This window comes from Orcinus orca, chromosome 16, assembly GCF_937001465.1.
Source record: "Orcinus orca chromosome 16, mOrcOrc1.1, whole genome shotgun sequence".
NCBI lineage: Eukaryota > Metazoa > Chordata > Mammalia > Artiodactyla > Delphinidae > Orcinus > Orcinus orca.
This window is the reverse complement of record NC_064574.1, coordinates 9,328,085-9,347,599: the sequence shown is the minus strand read 5'-3', so window position 1 is coordinate 9,347,599 and position 19,515 is coordinate 9,328,085. Positions and strand designations below refer to the sequence as shown.

The window sequence follows — 19,515 nt, the reverse complement described above, 5'->3', positions numbered from 1 at the left end:
CCACTCTAGAAGCAGAACACAGTTTATTTATTCGGTCTCCAAATGTTGAACCTTTCGTCTGTTTCCAATGTGTGGCAAAACAGACATCTTTGCAGTTGACGACTTGTCCACACATGTGTTTTTCTAGGTATCTGCCTAGGAGTGAAATCGTTCAGGCTTGGAGTGTGCCCATGAAAATCCCCTTTGCTCCCATCCCTACCAATTCTTGCTAAAAAAAAATTTTAATTTTTGCCAGAGTTTTTTTTCAGACTGGAACAAAAATCTCATCAAATTGCTTAACAGAAAGTCTTTATCTCCACAGGCTCGCCAGCCTCATCCACTCTCTCACCCAACCGGTGATGCTATTCCTTTCCTGACACCATTGACACATGGCTCTTTCTAGAAAACCCCAGTACCCATAATTCTTCTCAGTCTTCTTCCTCCTCCGTGATTTTTCTGCATTGTTGGACCTTGTTGGCCTGCGGTCCAGTCGGGAAAAAAACCTCAGCAATTGAAGACATGTTTCCTCAAATGTGGGATCCTGCATTTGAGACCAGCATCGTCCAAGAGAAACATGTGAGCCACACACGTACTTTAAAATTTCTAGTAGCCCCATTTCAAACAACAAGAAGAACCAGGTGAAATGAGTTTTAATAATACAGTCATTAGAGTATTATAATTTAATAATATAATATATATAACTATATTATTAAAACAATAATATAAAAAATGATACAATATTGTCATTTCAGCCTGTAATAAGTATATAAATTATCAAATGTGTTTTTCAGATTTTTTAAACATAAACCTTTAAAATCTGGTGTGTATTTTATACTTATAGCACATCTCAGTTCAGATGAGCCACATGTCATATGCTTGATGGCCACACGTGGCTGGTGACTTACATGGAGACCAGAGCCATCCAGACTCTGTTTTTCAAAGTGTGGTCCTGTAAAATGAGTTAGAAATCCAGAATCTCAGGCCACAGCCTGGAGCTGCTGAATTTCAATCTGCCTTTTCACAAGATCTCAGGTGATTTTTGTGCAAATCAGAGTCTGAAAAGTGGCTCTGGAATTCCACAAGGACCTCAAGATCCAGGACCCCCATGGCATTCTTGTTTCATTCTGTCATTCACTCATCAAATATTTGTTTTGTCAGACTCTGTGCCAACCCCAGGCTGGGTCACGAGGATAAATTGGAGAATAGTCCTTCCGTAGTTCATGCCCTCATGGAGATTACTCTCTGTTGAAAATGAAAGAAAAACCCAACTCAAACTGGTCCAAGCACAAATGCAAACGACCGGTTATGATTGCGAGCGTGGGATCTGGAATTAGCTGGTTGTTCTTGGGTGAGTTTCCTCATCTCTCTGCTCCTCCTACGCTCTGAACATGAGAAAAGCGCTGTGCTGGGCACAGTTGGTTATCAGCCCAGAATCCATCGCCCTTTCTTCTTCACCAGCCGAACTCTGACTTTGTTGCAGCGTTCATTCCTCTGCTACGTGGCCCGGGTGACCCGGGGAAAACTGAGATTACCCCCAGCTGTTCAGGGCATGGCATTCCCCCTGGCCATTGTTCCCATTATGTCACATGCTTGTCCCCGAACAAGTGACTGTGGCCAGAGAGATACAAGGTTCCAATCGCCAAGCCCTGAGTCCCAGGCCCCTTCCTGGATTCAGGGGTAGAGTGAATTCCATCCAAAGCTCATGGAGAGAGCACCTACTGGGTGCCAGGCCCTACATTCCACGTACATTCATCACCCGATAAAATAGTTTTATCTTCAACTAACAGAAAAGGAAACTGAGGCCAGGAGAAATGAAATGACTCCCTTAAAATCACACCTGCAGGGAACAGCCGGCCAGGACAGCACCTGAGAAGGTGCCCCGAGCCAGTGACCACGCCAGAATAGGTTGTGATTTCACTCTCTCCCCTCCCCTCCCCCTCCCCTCCTGCGGTCCTGGGTGCCACATGAAGGGGACACCACAGGCGGATGGGGTGAGGCCAAACCCTGGGAGCTTCTGTTTTTCACGCAGTTTCCTCACTTGTAGACCCAACAGCTGCCCAGTCTCATGGAAAAGTAGAGCATCAGTGTCTCTTTAGGGAACCAGTGGTCCACGTCATTGTCAAAGCATCAACACCTGCTGTATCAAGTTCAATCTAGAAAACCCTACAGGCTCGTGGTGAAGCCCTTGGGCCCTCGGCCTAATTGACAGGTTTGGATCCCAGCTCTGCCAAACGATGTGATCTCAGAAGCGTTCTCTGTTCCTTGGTTTCTCATCTGTCAAATGGGTTGTCAAATCACAGCACCTTCTTCATGGGGCTGGTAGGATTAATTGGAGCACAGGCAGCATGGTAGACACAGTGAAGTTTGTTATTATGGCTATGGTTCCTCTTCAGACCATCCCACTGAAGGGTAAGACTTCACTTTAGCTATTTGAGCCTCTACACTACAGGGTCTGCAGGACGGAGGAGCAACTTTGATTGTCAAGGCTGATGTCCTCCAGAGCATCTTCCCCTCTACAACTGCTAAACTGGAAACCCTCTTGGAATAATAATAATACAAATTGTTGCCAATAACTGAGAACTTGACATGTTCCAGACATTGCTAAGAGCACCTTCCATACAATTTCATGGGCCCATCATTGCAGCTTTAACAGGAGGTGACATTATGGTGCCCACTCAAAAAGAAGGCAACGGACCTCATTGAGGTCACATGATTTAATAGCATCATTAGAGGCAAGTGGCCGACCCAGGACCTCAGTTCTCCCTGACCCCAAACGCCATGTTTTTCATTGTCAGCTGGATAGCAATGCTCCGTAAAATGGTCAGATGCTCAGCTCTCAGACTGGAAAGAATTGAGAAGACTGAGAAGATTCAACTTTGGCAAGAGTATGGAAAGTGTGGTATTGTCAGACCCTGCTGGTGCGCATGTAAATCTGTGCCTCTATGTTGGAAGTGAATTCAGCAACAAAAATTCAAATGGGATATGCACATACGCAATAACCCGGCAACTCCACCTCTTGGTACCTGCCCAAGAGAAACACCTAGTGGACAGAGTGAAGCTGTTTACAGCAGCGTGGTGCAAGCTGGCAACAACCTCCAGATCCCTTCGTGGAAGAAGGGCTCACGTGTTTTGAATGCAACCACTGGCCGGCTTCAACGAGGCTGGATGTAAACACGGAGTAAGTCTAGGGTACTGACATGAACAATCTCCTCTACGTAATGTTAAAAGTGAAAAATAAGCAAATTACAGAAACAATAGAGGAGAACGAGGCTATCTGCATTTTTAAAAACCTTACTCGTCTATGTAATGCATGGGAAAACATCATGAAAGATACACATCCAACTGCTGGCAGGGATTGTCTCTGAGGAGAGGAGTGGATGGGGGAGAGCAGAGAATTCAAGAGTGGCTAGGTTTTTCTACATTATTTGAATAGTTTACAAGACTATGCATGTTTTCTTGGGAAATTTTTGCAGAGCACTGGGATTAGATAAGGCTCAGTAAAAAGGAAGACCACCATGCAGTGATTCATAATCTTCCTGACAGCTCATCTCGCTGGAAAAAAAAAAATGCACATTTTGCACATCTGTACAAAACCTCATTCAGGGGTTTCGCTGAAAAAAATGTCCATGAGACCTAGTGACCCCTGGTTTAACGGACCTGCAATGGAGGGAAAGATTATGGTGGATGAACGTGCCACAAGGCCTTTGCTGCCCCTCCCTGGAGAGGTGGGATCTGATTCTACCCCACCTGGAATCTGAGCGGCCTCAGTGATTTGCTTGACCAGTAGGATGCACCAGAAGTGGTGCCTTGGAACCTCCGAGGCTACTCATAAGAAGCCTGGTTTGCAGCTCTGCCCTTGGGACACTCGCTCTGGGGGAATCCAGCCTCCGTGTAAGGACTCTGACTCCCTGAGATCATGCTGCAGAGGCCACGTGGAAGGGCCCAGCCTTGCAGCCATCTTTGCCAGGACACCAGACACAGATTGAAGCCATTTTCACTTCCAGACCAGCCCATGCACCAGCCTTCAAGGGATCACATTGAACACCATGAGGAACAGGAAAACTGCCCAGGTGAGCCCTGCCCACATTCCTGAGCCACAAAATCAGGAGACGTAATATACTGTTTGTGGCTTTAAGCCATTAAGTTTTGGGGTATTTGTTACTTGGCAATAACAGGAGGGGGATGCATTCCTATGATCTGGAGTGAAAGTGGGGACCCCAGCTATCCAGGGACCCTGGGAGGGGTCTTCCCTTCAGACCTGATATCTTAAAGTGTGTCCTCACCTTCCACTGAAATAATTTCCTCCCTTCCCTCTTTCCTGCCTTCCCTCCTGTTTCCTTTCCCAATCATTAACTGAGCACTTACTAAATAAGTACAAAGCATGGGACAGACTCTGGGGAAACAAAGATCGGTTAGATTGGGTCCCTATTCTCAAGGGACCGTTTCAGTGTGAAATAGATAGACATGCAAATAGTGACAATAAATTTCAAAATCATAACTACAATGCTACTACTTAGCATTAATTGGCTTTAGATGGATGAACCCGTTTAATCCTCTAAGATGGGTCTGGGTCCCATTATTATTTCCATCCATCAGCTGAGGAGACTAAGACACACAGGCATGAAAAATCACAAAATCTCATGAATAAGGAGGAACAGAGTCCAAATGTGAACCCAGGCTGCCTGGTTCCAAAGCCACCAAAACTGTTGGGGAGAGAACAGGCTGCAGGGCCCCGCAGGAAGCAGGGAGACCCTCGAGGATCATGATGGTGCCGGCTCAGGTCCCGGTGAAGGTGTTTTGCATGTTTAGGACTGAAGGGCTGGCCAGCAGGTTAGAGACGTACGCGGAATGTTGACCTGATGGGGTTGGCTGCTGGCTGCGTCCCTTCCACACAATCTCATGGAAGCACGTGAGGTTTGGGGTGAGAGGGAGAGAGAGAGAGGTCAACGATGGAGAAAGATTTGCTGGGAAAATTGAGAGTTCAGTTCGGTGAAGTACGTTGGAAATCCATGGATACCTTTCAGCGGCCTGTGGTAAACGAGTCCACTTTTTCAAAGGAGGAGATTTCATTCTTGAAAAAACACCTGCTTGGGAATTCCCTGGCTGTCCGATAGTCAGGACTCCAAGCTCTCACTGCCCAGGGCCTGGGTTCAATCCCTGGTCGGGGAACTAACATCCCACAGGCCACACGGTGTGGCCAAAAACAACAACAACAACAAAAGCACCTGCTCAAACTCACAGGGACAGAAAGTAGATGGGGGGCTGGGTTGCCAGGGGCTGGAGAAGGGGAGACAGGGAGTTAGCGTTTAGCGGGCGTGGGGCTTCAGCGTGGGAATGTGAAAAGCTCTGGAGATGGAGGGTGGCGATGGCTGCACGATGATGTGAATGGACTTAATGTCACAGAAGTGCGCCCTAAAAATGGGTAAAACGGTGCATTTTACGTTATGTATTTTTTACCACCAAAAAAAAAACCTGGAGTTTTGGAGTCTCTGGAAAAGTTGGAAAATCTGGCAAGACTGTGTTGCCCCTCCAGGTCCCCACTCGCACGTCAGGACCCTCGGACACCCAGGTTCTCGGCTCCGCGGAAGGCCCAGACCAGCTTTCCAGGCAACCTTCCTCCTTCTGCGTGATTCCTTTGCTCCATCCCATTCCCAAGGCCCAGGAAGTGTCAAGGAGAGAGTCAGGTCTCTGGGGCAGAGGAGGACAGCCGGGCTGGGACCTCAGGCTTCTAGTCTGTCTCTAAGTATGATGATTGTTGTTGCCCCGTGATTAGCCGGCTCTGAGCCAGCATTAACTAGTCACTCATCAATTCCTGAAGCACCTTCTTCAGCAGAAAAGCGTGGCCTCACCCTGCACTTGGCAAACAGGCCCCGCCAGTGCCCTCTCGGCGGCATGGGGCTGGGGCTCCTGGCCTGAAAGGAAGAGTGGAAGCAAGGCCACGGGCACAGGGAGCTGCGCGTCGTTGGTGTGTGTCTGTGTGCTGTGTGTGTCTGTCACCACCACCATCACCACCATCATCATCATTATCTGAGCTGCACAGACCAGAACACACAAGTTGGAAGCTTGCAAATGTGTTTCATCTGTCCTACATGTGTCTTTTATATTTTGAACCAGTATTTTTTATAAAGGGAGATGTCACGTAAATACCCTGGGTTCTGGCTTCTTTTTAAAAATCTGAAGATTTGGTGACATTGGACTTGCATTCCCACCTGGCACCGGTCAGCCAGAGCTAAGTAGCCGCTGCTCCCTTTAAATGGGTCCAGGTCCCCAGGCCGCCCTCCCCAATTCACAGGTACACATGTCCCCTCACATCTGAGCCACTTACTGGCCTTAATGGCCTTGGAGTTTGTCATCTCTGCTCTAATACAATCCCTCCATCTCCCCAGGGATGACCAGAGAGGTTGTGTGGCCCACCCGAAGTCACCCAGCAAGTTGCAATGGAGTTGGGACTGGACCCCAGGCCTCTTGGCTTTCAGCTTCCTTATTGTCATTAAGGTATTTATAACTGTGGGGCTTCCAGCATCCAGGACTGTGAGAAATAAATATTTGTCATCTATGCCCTCCAGTCTATGGTGTTTTTGTTATAGCAGCCCAAACGGACCTAGACAATCCCTTTTAGGATGCTGGGACCTTGAGAAATAAGCCTCCTCTTTACATTCAGATTTTTTTCCTGAAAAATGAAATATAATTTTAAAAAGATGTTTCTGATTAAACAGACTCCAGAAATGACTAAATAGAAAGAGATACGTTCTCTTCCCTCATAAGAAAATTTATAGATGATATTTCTATGTATATTAGATTAAATCATATGGCCTTTTATTATGACATTTAAAAATTTATACTCTGCCTCATTTCACAAAGGAGTTAAAACAGAAATTTGGACATATTTTATGGAAATAATTATTTAACTCAGAGTCTGCTTTGTTACTGTAATATTCAAAAAGTTTCTAGGAGAATTATGTCTTTAGGGGAACTCACAGGCAGTCTAAAGAGATGCTAGACATATCCAAAGCAAACAAAAACACTAATTTGGAAAGCTACACCCACCTCAATGTTCACAGCAGCATTATTTACAATTGCCAAGATTGGGAAGCAACTTAAGTGTCCATCAACAGATGAATGGATAAAGACGTGGTATATGTATACAATGGAACACCACTCGGCCATAAAAAAAGAATGAGGGGAAAAAAAAAAAAAAAAAAAGAATGAGGGGCTTCCCTGGTGGCGCAGTGGTTGAGAATCTGCCTGCCAATGCAGGGGACACGGGTTCGAGCCCTGGTCTGGGAAGATCCCACATGCCGCGGAGCAACTGGGCCCATGAGCCGCAACTACTGAGCCTGTGCATCAGGAGCCTGTGCTCCGCAACGAGAGAGGCCACGACAGTGAGAGGCCCGCGCACCGCGATGAAGAGTGGCCCCCGCTCGCCGCAACTAGAGAAAGCCCTCGCACAGAAACGAAGACCCAACACAGCCAAAAATAAATAAATAAATAAATTTTTAAAAAAAGAATGAGATTTGGCCATTTGCAACAACGTGGATGGACCTGGAGGGTATCATGCTTAGTGAAATAAGTCCAGTGAAAATGCTGTATGTATGTTATCACTTACCTGTGGAATCTAAAAACTAAAACAAACGAACGAATAATACGAAACAGAAACAGACTCACAGATACAGGTTACCGGTGGGGAGAGGGAAGGGGAAGGGAAGGGAAGGGAAGGGGCAAAGTAGGGGGAGGGGATTAAGAGGTGCAAACTACTATGTATAACATAAATAAGTACAAGGATATATTATACAGCACAGGAAATATAGCTAGTATTTTATAACTACAAATGGAGTATAATCTATAAAAATATTGAATCACTATATTGTACACCTGAAACTAATATAATAAATCAACTGTACATCAAGAAAAATTAATTAATTAATTAAAGAGATGCTAGATCAAACTATTTCTGTGAAGGTCCAGATAGTAAATGTTTTAGGCTTTGCCAGCTATAACCGTCCATGTTGCCACGACTCAGCTCTGTTATTGTAACACAAAAACCACAGACAACATGTAGACAAATGAGAGCATTGTGTTCTCTTGAAACTATTGCATCTAGATGAGAAGACGGATGTTAGCTGAACCTGTTGTGTAATCATTTCACAATATGTACAAATCAAACCATCATGCTGTAGCCCTTCAACTTATACAGTGATGTCTGTCAATTGTTTCTCAATAAAACTGGGGGAAAAAATTAATAAATAGTCTAGCCTTCGACCCAATAATTCTGCTTCCAAAAAATCTAGCCAGAAGGAAATCGGAAATGTGAAAAAGCTAAATGCACAAAGATATCCAATGCAATCTTTTTTATAAACAATGAACACTTGGATCAACTTAATGTAAGTGCTGTGGTCCGTATGTTTGTTCTTCCAAAATTCATATGTGGAAATCCTAATGCCCAGTGTGATGATTTTAGAAGATGGGGCCTTTGGGAGGTGATTTGTCGTGTGGGTGAAGGCTTCCAGAGTGGGAGGGTGCCTTATCAAGGAGACCCTAGCCCCTTCCACCATGTGAGGACACAGCGAGAAGTCTGCCACCCGGGAGAGGGCCCTCACCCTGCCGCGCTGACCCCCGACCGCAGGCCTCCAGCCTCCAGAACCGTGGGAAATAAAGTTCTGTTGCTTATAAGCCACCCAGTTTGTGGTGCTTTGTTACAGCAGCCCAAACAGACCAGGACACTAAGCACAGGGCAGTAGCGTCAAAATACACATTTCATTCATCAATGGGAGATGTTACAACCTTCAGAAATTATGGTATGGAGGATATTGATAACTGGGGAAAATGCTTTATTTTATACTTTTAAGTGAGCCAGGGAGGATGCAAATTCGTTTATAAAGTTCAACCTCAAAACATAACAATTTTTTTTTAAATAATGAAAAGAATCATGGTCACACATTAGCTGCCTCGAAACTGGAAAAGTACGGGTGATTTTCCTTTTTGAGGGTCTACTGGGGTGGTGGTTGTTTTTTAATTTATCAGGAAACCCACGTCTTTTCTTTCCAGAGCAACCTGGAGCAACCAGGGAACGGCAAAGCTCTGTGGCCCAGTGGTTAGGTGCGGTGGTGGGGAGGGGATGCTCGCTCCATATTCTGGGTTCAAATCTCAGCACCTCCGCCTCACCAGCTGTCTGCCGGTCACATAAACGCCTCAAGGTCTAGTTTCCTTCCCTGTAAAACGGGAATGATATCAAGTTCCTGTCTCAAAGGGGAGTCACGAGAATTAAATGTCAGTACATAAAAAACAAAAATATGGAATTACCATGTTGTATACCTAAAAGTAATATCATATCAACTATACTTCAATTTGAAAAGAAAGAAAGAAAGAAAGGAAAGAAAGAAAATGCACAGCCCGTTGCAAATGCTCAGGAAAGGTGAACTCTCCTCCAGTCTGGTAGAAACAAGCAATGCATTTAGGGAAATTCAGACGAGTTACTTGCCCTTCGAATCTTGATTTCCTTAACAAGTTTCTCTCAAGCCAAAAGAATTAACACCTTTAGAAGAATGTCTCCTCGAGTCTTAATGAAGTTTTCACGGATTTGTTTTTCATGAAATTTTCTTTTTTATCCAATTTAAAGGATTACCCTTTAGTCTTCAATCATATTTTTCCAACTGTCTTGCCCTGTCTTTTATGAAATCATGGCAATAGTAAAAGCCAACTGTACTTTTTTATCCCCTTAACTGGCAAGATCAAAACTTGATATCCACCCCTATGATGACACCAGTTTTTCAGTGTTATTGGTTAATGAAATTCCAAAAATCTGAGCACCCTGGCCTCCCCAACCCAATGGAAGGTCTTCTTGGACAGTCGTTTTCAGCTGCTTTTGAGATGTTTGTCATGCACTTGGCTGCCCTCGAGTTAGAAAGTTCTTCCTCGGGGAAGCGGTGCCCTTTCTTTGGGTCCTCATCTGTCTGTGACAACCAGCACAGGGAGGGGGTAAACCAGGTACCATGCTTGGGCAGCTCTGATGCAATCGTCAGGCAGACATGTGGGAGCGTGTGCTGTGAGCCCTTTCCCTCCCATGGAAGAGGTGAGAATCCTCGCTGTGGTTTTCGGAGCTGATGCCTGGTCTGTTTTATATTTGTTGACCCAGCGATCTACAGTCGTTGATTAATTTCCTAAAGTTGGCCTAGAAACCCAGCAGCCAGCCCACTGTTGGTGACTGCGGCCTTTGTTCCCTTACGATTGCTATTCTGAGCAAATACTGCCCCCGTGTGGACAGAGGCTGCATTACCATTGCCTGGGAAAAAACCTTTCCGGGGGCCACCGTTTAAGGAAGTGGCTCTAATGGGCTTTCCCTAATAAAACTCAAGTTCCCTCTCTACCTGTCCTCGTGTCTAGGTTCTGAGTGTTCCAGAGAAAGTAGTCCAATTAAGTAGAGACTGCTCTAAGATGAGGGTGTGAATTTAGGCTCCACTGCTAAGTGGACACCCCCTCCCAGGCTCAGTTTTCTTTTTTTTTTTTTAACATCTTTATTGGAGTATAATTGCTTTACAATGGTGTGTTAGTTTCTGCTTTATAACTAAGTGAATCAGCTATACCTATACATATATCCCCATATCTCCTCCCCCTTGCATCTCCCTCCCACCCTGCCTATCCCACCCCTCTAGGTGGACACAAAGCACCAAGCTGATCTCCCTGTGCTATGAGGCTGCTTCCCACTAGCTATTTTACATGTGGTAGTGTATATATGTCCATGCCACTCTCTCACTTTGTCCCAGTTTACCCTTCCCCCTCCCCGTATCCTCGAGTCCATTCTCTAGTAGGTCTGCGTCTTTATTCCCGTCTTGCCCCTAGGTTCTTCATGACCTTTTTTTTAGATTCCATATATATGCGTTAGCATACGGTATTTGTTTTTCTTTCTGACTTACTTCACTCTGTATGACAGACTCTAGGTCCATCCACCTCACTACAGATAACTCAATCTCGTTTCTTTTGATGGCTGCAGGCTCAGTTTTCTAATCAATAAAATGGACCAGCAGGCGCCACACATAACTTGTGAGACTGAGATAGAAAAACCAGAAACTAAAAACAAAATACAGCCTATGCTCCTTGGCATGAATAAGGAGTCAATGAACATTCACTATAATCAGTTCTCATAGAGAATTTTATGCCCATATTATATAACAATTTTTCAAATGTTGTAATTAATAGGGTACCAATTCACTGACTAGCACAACAGAAGTCTTGGTGGATTTTGCCATGAAGGGTTGCCTCAGTCACTATTATTCATTCATTTACTCATTAAATATATATTTAGTAATACTTAAAATAAAATATATTTCTTTAGCAACTCCTGTTTATCACTGTTCCAGGCACTCAAGACTCAATCGTAAAGTGCAATTACTATCGTTTAGACTAAAGGTCTGGGGGAAAGTAACACACTAAGAATGGGTTTTCCTATTGAAAAATAAAAGAAAAAAAAAAGTGTATGTGATACAATAACCCATATGACTAAACAATTCCACTCCTAGGTATATACTCAAAAGAACTGAAAACAGATATTCAAACAGAAACGTGTACGTGCAAGTTCCTAGCAGCACTATTCCCAACAGCCAAAAGGCAGAAACAACCCAAACGCCTATCAACAAATGGAAGATAGGGCTTCCCTGGTGGTGCAGTGGTTGAGAGTCCGCCTGCCGATGCAGGGGACACGGGTTCGTACACTGGTGCGGGAGGATCCCACATGCCGCCGAGCGGCTGAGCCCGTCAGCTATGGCCGCTGAGCCTGCGCGTCCGGAGCCTGTGCTCCGCAACGCACGGGGGAGGCCACAGCGGTGAGAGGTCTGCGAACCGCATTAAAAAAACAAAACAAAACAAAAAAAAACAAATGGAAGATAAACAAATGTGCCGTATCCATACAATGGAATATTATTCAGCCATGAAAAGGAACAAAGCACTGATTCCTGCTGTCACATGGGTAAACCTTCAAAACATGATGCTGAGTGAAAAAGCCAGGCACAGAAAGGTCCATATTGTATGAGTCCATTTGTATGAAATATCCAGAATAGGTAAAGGCATAGAGACACTGGCATAGTTATAACTACCGATTTTTCAGCTTTTAGAATCAAACTCGATAAGTATGGACCAAGTTCTTATGGTTCTTATGGTTACAGAACCCAGATCAAGTGTCACCAGTCTTGAACATGGAACAGAAAAAGTACAAATAACATAAATTGAGAAGTGGAAGCAGAGATGTGATGAGACGGGGCAGACACCATCATTATCATCATTTCACAAGAGGGGAGGCAGAAGGTCCGCAGCAGAGCAGCTGTTCTCAACTGAAGGAGATGCTGCCCACCCCAAGGACACTTGGAAATATTTTTCTCACGTAACAGGTAGATCCTCCACCTTGGGTAGGGGTGTGGGCAGGAATGCTAACGTTCCATCTTACAATAAATGGTCAGTCCCACGCCACACAACTTTGTCCCCCCCAAAATGCCAACAGTGCCCCCACTGAGAAACACTGCAACGGGCAAGCTAAAAATCCTGGCACAGTGGAATGGAGAGGATTCGAGAGACAAGAGCTAGTAGCCATAACGCTGGTAATGCCAGTAGAAGCTTGGAAAAACGGTCTTGCATCAGAAGAGCAGCACTGAGGGAGTAGGGAGGTAGTGCAAGACCCTCGTTTTGCACTATAAACACTATTTGTCTGTTTTAACCATTTGCATGTGTGATGTTGTTTATTTTTACATAAATGGCCATTTCAACAGTATGGAACGGGCTATGACATAAGGAAACGCTATCAGCTACAACATTTCAGTTGAATTTTTTAATGTTTTCTTATGTCACATGCCCTTTAGTTTCAAAGACAAATCCAGCTTGGAACTACACAGCAGCTGCTTGTTTTTCAAGGGAAGAAAATGCATCATTTGAAGCCACATAATTCACATCTCAACAAAGGAGCACACACGTTTCTGTTTACCTGATGACGGGCGCCACCATGTGGCAATGATGTGTCCCCAACCTTCAGTCCACACTGCCTGAATGAAGATTCTCAGAGAATTTCTAATTTTGCAGCATTCACACTATTGCAAATTTGGTGCGTACCATGGAACGCTAACATGTGTCTAACTCACAATTTCAAATTTGCATAAAGTAAGACCTCGCTGTGTCAGCTGGGGTCCAGTCAGGCGGATGCTACTTCTGAAAATCTGTAAACTTCTCAACCCCAGGCGTCGTTTGTATTGTAGATGAAAGGAAGCCATTGAGCTGGCTGTGATTTACGATTATTTGCTTTATATTAAGGATCAGCAAAAGGCAATAAAAAGAGTCATTAGAGGATTCCATTTTCCAATTTGCTACACTTGCCTGCTCACCTTCAAAACTAACCGATAATAATGAGGGAGAGTTAATACAAGTTCAACCAAAAGTTCAAGTCTTGCTGTTGATTTTTGACATTGCCTTACTGCTTCTGGTCGATAAAACCATGGATCTTGTCGTCCTGCAGCTTTGCACCCTGCATCTGTTGGCCACATGATAATGGAAACTCCTTAGCCGGCTAACCAACACCTCTGCAGCCTCTTCAAACCCTGCCCTGGCAGAAAATTCTCTTACTCAAGTGGATCCCACCTACTGATGATCCCTGAAGTGGGTCTTTCTGCCTTCAACCTCCAGAGGGAAGTTGGAAGGGAACAGCAGGCGCAAACCCTCTCAGGTCCATGTGCAAGTCTCAGATTAGGTGACACTTCCAGGAAGCCCTCCCGACCTTCCTCATGGGGTTCAGATGCACCAACAGGTGGGGCCTTCCAGGAATGGGAAACAAGTTCAACATAGTGGGATGAGCAGCCCCACAGGGTCTCTACTGTGTGAAAGTTCAACCCCACTTGGAGGTAGCCTCAGTGACTCAATGACCATGCCCCGGCATGGAGCTGGAATACGGCTGTGACTAAGTCCAATCATGTTAATCCTCTGCTCAAAGCCCTCAGTAGTTCCCCATCATGCTCAGAGCAAAAGTCAAATCCTTCCAACAGCCAGCAGGTCCCCATCTCCTGTCTCCTCAGCCACCTGGCCAGCCGGCCACCTGCGCCTTTTCACTGTTCTTGAGTAACCCAGGACCTTTGCACGAGCCACAGTAAAGCCAGATCTACTTCCGGAAGTTCTTGATGGAGTCACCTTAGAAGGGGGGAGAGGGGGGAGGGAAGAGAAGCAGGGAGACAGGAAAGCAGGATGGGTTCGTAGAGAAAGAGGAGAGGGCGAGAGGGCAAAGGTCAATCCGCTCCTCCTCGAGCCGAGAGGCTCCTTCCTCCAGGACTAGATTTCCTTTAATGTTGGGACTTCACCACACCCTCCCCCCACTCTCCAGGATCACTGATTTGAACCTGTACCTTCCTGCCCCACATCCTCCCTGTAAACTAGAAGGCAGAGGCATCTCCATCCTGCCCCTGGCTCTCTCTGAAGCCAACATCTGAGGCAAAGAGGAGAAGACGATGGTGACCAGTTTCTTTCTTCCTTTTTTTTTTTTTTTTTAATTAAACTGGGTTTGGGGCATTCCCGGAAATAAACATCAAAATAGAAGTGGTGTCATTCTACTGCAGAGTTACAGTCACTGAGTAATGAACATAAAGGTTAGCTCGTGGGATGTTGAACTACAAAAATGTTAAATATTTCAATAAAATCACATTAATAGAGTCTCATAGTCCCTGCAGCATTTGCAATAACACAAATCACTATTGCTCTGTCTTGGGAAATTTTGTCCCAAATAGTTGAATAGCAAAGCTGGTTGGACGAGTAAACGAAGCTTGTTCACAACAGCGCCACCTGGTGGTGTAGTTTATTTAGCACTTTCCAGGGTTAAAATATCTGGGGTCTTGGTCAGTTCCACGGGGAAAATAGTCTTGAATTATTCAAAGTGTTCGATTATTGACTGTCTTTAAGAACGCACCTCTCAAATGCAATTTGGCAAAAGTGAATTGTGCTCATCGCCTTCCTCATGACTAGAGACTGGTTTGGTCCCAAATGTAATCAAACCCCAGTAACTGCTTTAGCTTAATTCACAGAAATATTCACACTTTACAAAAACTCACGTAGAAACTATAGCCAGCTACCCATCTCTATGTTAAAAGTACAGACCTAGCTCAACCCCTTTACCAGCCATGGACAGGTTACTTAAATTCTCTGGGCCTCGGCTTCCTCATCTGTCAAATGGTGAGAATAAATTCTCCGCCTTAAGATAATGCATGTAAAGCCCCTTCATGCTTTTCTATTAAGTAAATGCTCAACGAAAAATCAGAAGACATGGATTCTGAACTATTAAAGTGGTTACTTTAGAGGAGGAAGCTTCACTTTCTACGTTACAGATTTACACGAAGCTTGCTTCTTCATAAAGACATATTGTGCTTGTAGTTTTAAATTAATGGGTTTTTTGTACTGTGGTAAAATACACATAACACAAAATTTACCATTTTAACCGTTTTCAAGTGTAAAACTCAGTGGCATCAAGCACATTTACATTGTTGTGCTTCTATAACCACCCTCCATCTCCAGAACATTTTCATCTTCCCAAACTGAAACTCTGTCCCCGTTAAACTCTTCATCTTTCTCCCCTACCCCTCGCTCCTGGCAGCCACCATTCTAGTTTCTGTCTCTGTGGACTGGACTATTCTAAGTGGAATCATGCAGTATTTGCTCTTTTGTGCAAAATCAGGGTTTTTTAATGGAGTATACAGGAGGCATCAAGCAATACCTCTGTCTTCTGTAAAGCCCTCAGTCAACTGTATTATTCCAAAAGTCCTAACAGTGTGGTCCAGGGACCTCCTACGGGTCCAAAAGACCCCTCAGGGGGTCCAAGGGTCAAAAGATCTAATACCAGGAAATTATTTGATTTTCACACTCTCGAGTGGAGTTTTCCAGAGGCCACATGGTGTGGGATGTCCCCAAAGACTAAATGCAGGGCAGTAAGACACTAGTGACAGTGACAAAAAAGTGAAACCATGCTATTCTTCTCATAAAATGTTTTTGCCTTGGAAATTTTGTTATCTACCATGAAAAGATATGTTATTTATATTAACATGTAGTGGGTTTGTTTTTCCTCATGAATTAAAGTTTTAATTCCATTTTAACCAGAATATGGTAAATATCAATAGGCATAACCCACATAAAAAACTTTTGAGGACCCTGAAGAATTTTTAAGGGTGTAAAGGGATTCTGAAGCCAAAAGTCTTCAGAATGGCCAAATTCTGTCAACCTTTCCTACAACAAATGATGCTTGGATTGGCATAGACCTAGGAAAACTTTTTCTGCATATATATCGGTGATTTGTGAATGGCTAAACTTCTCAGACGTGAATAATACACTTTTCCAGGCACTATCTCTGCTCTCCTGCAACCTGATTATCAAATTCTGCCCTCAAGGCCATCTTCACATCCTTCACACCCTCACAAACACGCACACCCAGTAAAAAAGCAATCATTCAAGTACTCCAGACCAAAGCTCTCTCAATCCTAGCTATTTATTAATCCTAGCATTTATTCCTCTAAAATACCAGTCCCACCCACAATCATCCTCTCGGTAAAACTCCTCTCACTTTGTATACTGATGTATAAGCAAAAATAAACTAAGCAGTGGTGAGCGTGAATTACATTTGTTGCCATGGAAATGCTTATGTCAAGGAACTCAGTAATTAATTTCAAAGGTATGAGGTTATTCTGACATAATTCTAGGCAAACACCTCTCGTCTTTAATGAATTACTGGGCTAGAATAAACCACATATATTATCCATCTTTCCATCCATCCATCCGTTCTGCCAACAAATATTAAGAGTGCCAAGCTCTGCATAGGCCTGGGGATACATTGATAACAAATTTCTGCCCTCAGGGAGTTCACCTGCAACTGGGGGAAGACCAAACAAATGCACATTATAATGGCAGGTGGTGCTGAGTGCTAGGAAGAAAAATAATGCCAGATCCAGAGACGGAGAGGGCTGGAGAGACTTGGGGGCTGGTGACGCATGAGCACTTGAACGTGGATTATCCAAGGTACCAGGTATAAAGGAGGTACCAGGCATGAAACAGCAAGGGCATCACTGCTGAAAGAGGAAGGTGCCTAAGATGTTCCAGAAGGACAACCAAGTCCCCTGTGGTTGCCGTAATCAGTGAGAGGAGGGGATGGGGGAAACCAGGGGTCAGGCCTGGTGAGCAAAGCCATGGCCAGGATTGGGTTTTATACTGCGAGTCATGTAAGATCATTGCAGGGTTTGAGCAAGGATGGGGTAAAATGACCTCTATTGTAAAAGATAGTTCTGGCAGCCACGTGATTAGATGGAAGAAGAGGTTAAAGAGGGAAGAGGGGAGACTAAAAACGTGAAGTCATCAAGGTGAAGCTCGTATCTTGGTCTAGGGTGATGGCAATGGAGGTGACGGGAAACGGCCATGTGTCCAGATGTGTTTTGAAGGAATAGAGGGAACAAGTGTGCTCTTAGATTGGACGGGAAATGAGAAAGAGGAGTCCAGGGTGACTGAAAAGGGTTTGGTCCATTCCACAGAGGGAGGAAGGCGGGCTGTCATGGGCTGCCATCATTCCGGGCGCGTTGAGCTCAGATGCCAGCTGGGGACCCGGGTGCAGATGTGCAAGAGGCAGCTGTGAGCGACACATCTGGGCTCAGGGGCAGGGCCAGGGCGTGGACAGTCCTGAGGCTGGACCAATGCGGACAGAGCCCTGAACCCTGGGTCCTGCCGGGTCCTGCCATGTCAAGAGGCATGGAAGGAAAAGATCCACCCATTCCTAAAATCCCTGCTGGGGCTGCTGCGGGTTAAAGTGAAAGTCCCTGGGGCACTGAGGATGGCAATCAGTCCACTGACAATGATGCTTGTGAGGCTCGAAGCCCAGGGACACTTTAACCATCATTATGATGAGATTACAGCTGCCCAAATAGAATATCCAGGAACCTTAGGTAACGTCTCACTCTTTGGAGTAAATAAGAATCACCTGGTGTGCTTGGTAGGCATTCAGGTTTCTCAACCCTGCTCCAGGGGAGGTCGGACTGGGAGACATGCCAGGTGATTCTGATTCTATGGCTACAGTCCATAGGAGCCATAGACGTTAGCGAGTTTGATGTGTGTGCAAAAGTGAGGATGCAATTTCACTGTGACAAATAAGGGTAAAGGGCAGAAAAAAAATGTGATTTTTTTTTTTTCTTCTTTGGTATAACTTTCCATGAACTCACAGGTTGGAAATCTTTTGTCACATGAGTATGTCCCATTCACACTAGGAAGTAGAATCTCATTGAAAGGCTGTACAATTGGATTAACATCAGGTGCCCAAGTCCCAGACACTGGCACAGAGATGTCACCCAGGCACCACAAATGGCCAAGTTCTGAGGAAGGAAGGGCAGACTTAGGTCTAACCAAGTCTGAAAATGAACCTGAGATTCTGCACTTCTCTCTGACCCTTGGAAAGAGAGGCGAGTGTAACAGAAGAGACGCCTCCCTCATAATGCCCAGCAAAGCTGTCTGGCCTTGGGATCACATGTGGCCTTCTGGGGACCTCGGGCTCCTCGTCTGTCCAAGGAGGGGGTCGAGTGCAGCCTCTGGAAGTTCAGCTCTCTCACCCTCTTAACATTACACAGCCACGGAGGGCTCTTGCCTTCTTTCTTTATCAGCACTTGCCTGAGCCGGGCTAAGATATGGTCAGCCTATCCATGCAAAAATTTTGGACTTTAGCTATTTGAGAAACCGTACAGAAAAAAAGGGTTGAATACATGAAAGTAGTTAACAGTCACACATTGTACGTGTCCAGAGGTGATGCAGTTGAAGTGCGATGGGATGAAGAAGCCCCCACCTCCCCAAAATTGAGATCTACTTTAAACCTCTAGACTTTTATTTACCCGTTTATAGGACTACATATAGAGGCTGGAGACACAGGTTAGATGAAACCAGAAAGTGAGAACTTCTACAGGACAAATGACCCAGTTTCTTCAATAAATAAAATGTCATGGGTGTGTGTGTGTGTGTGTGTGTGTGTGTGTGTGTGTGTGTGTGTGTGTGTGTGTGTGTGTGTGTGTGTGTGTGTGTGTGTGTGTGTGTGTGTGTGTGTGTGTGTGTGTGTGTGTGTGTGTGTGTGTGTGTGTGTGTCATGGTGGGTGGGTGTGGGGTAGAAGGTTAAGATTAAAATCGGGTTAAGAAACCTATCAACTAAACCAAGTAAGTGGATCTTGTTTGGATCCTGACTGCAACTTACCAGTTGTCAGAAGACGTTTCTGAGACAACCAGGGAATGCAGACAGACATGGAGGTCAGTTATGAGAAATTGTTTTCCGCTTAGTTAGGTGTGATCAGGAAAAGCCCTTATCTGTCAGAGATACTTAGAAGTGTCTGAGGAATGAAATTAAATTATGTCTAAGATTTGCTTTAAAATACTCAGGAAAGGGGTGGGGAATCACAAAGAGACTGGCAAAGTGTTGCTGACGAGCACATGGGGACTCATTATATTCATCTATTATGGTGTATGTCTAAAATTACATTTATAAAAAGTTAAAACAAAATCAGAAAGCAGGGACAC

At 44.8% G+C, this 19,515-nt stretch overlaps 1 long non-coding RNA gene across 1 annotated transcript; it reads right to left on the bottom strand.

Moving 5' to 3' along the window:
- Positions 1 to 11,500: 11,500 nt before the first annotated feature.
- On the bottom strand, positions 11,501 to 18,891 carry LOC125961395 (uncharacterized). The gene is made up of 2 exons (XR_007472077.1): positions 11,862 to 18,891; positions 11,501 to 11,622 (listed from the first exon to the last, which is right to left on the bottom strand). It is a non-coding gene; the product is annotated as an uncharacterized LOC125961395 (long non-coding RNA).
- Between the last annotated feature and the right edge of the window lie 624 nt (positions 18,892 to 19,515).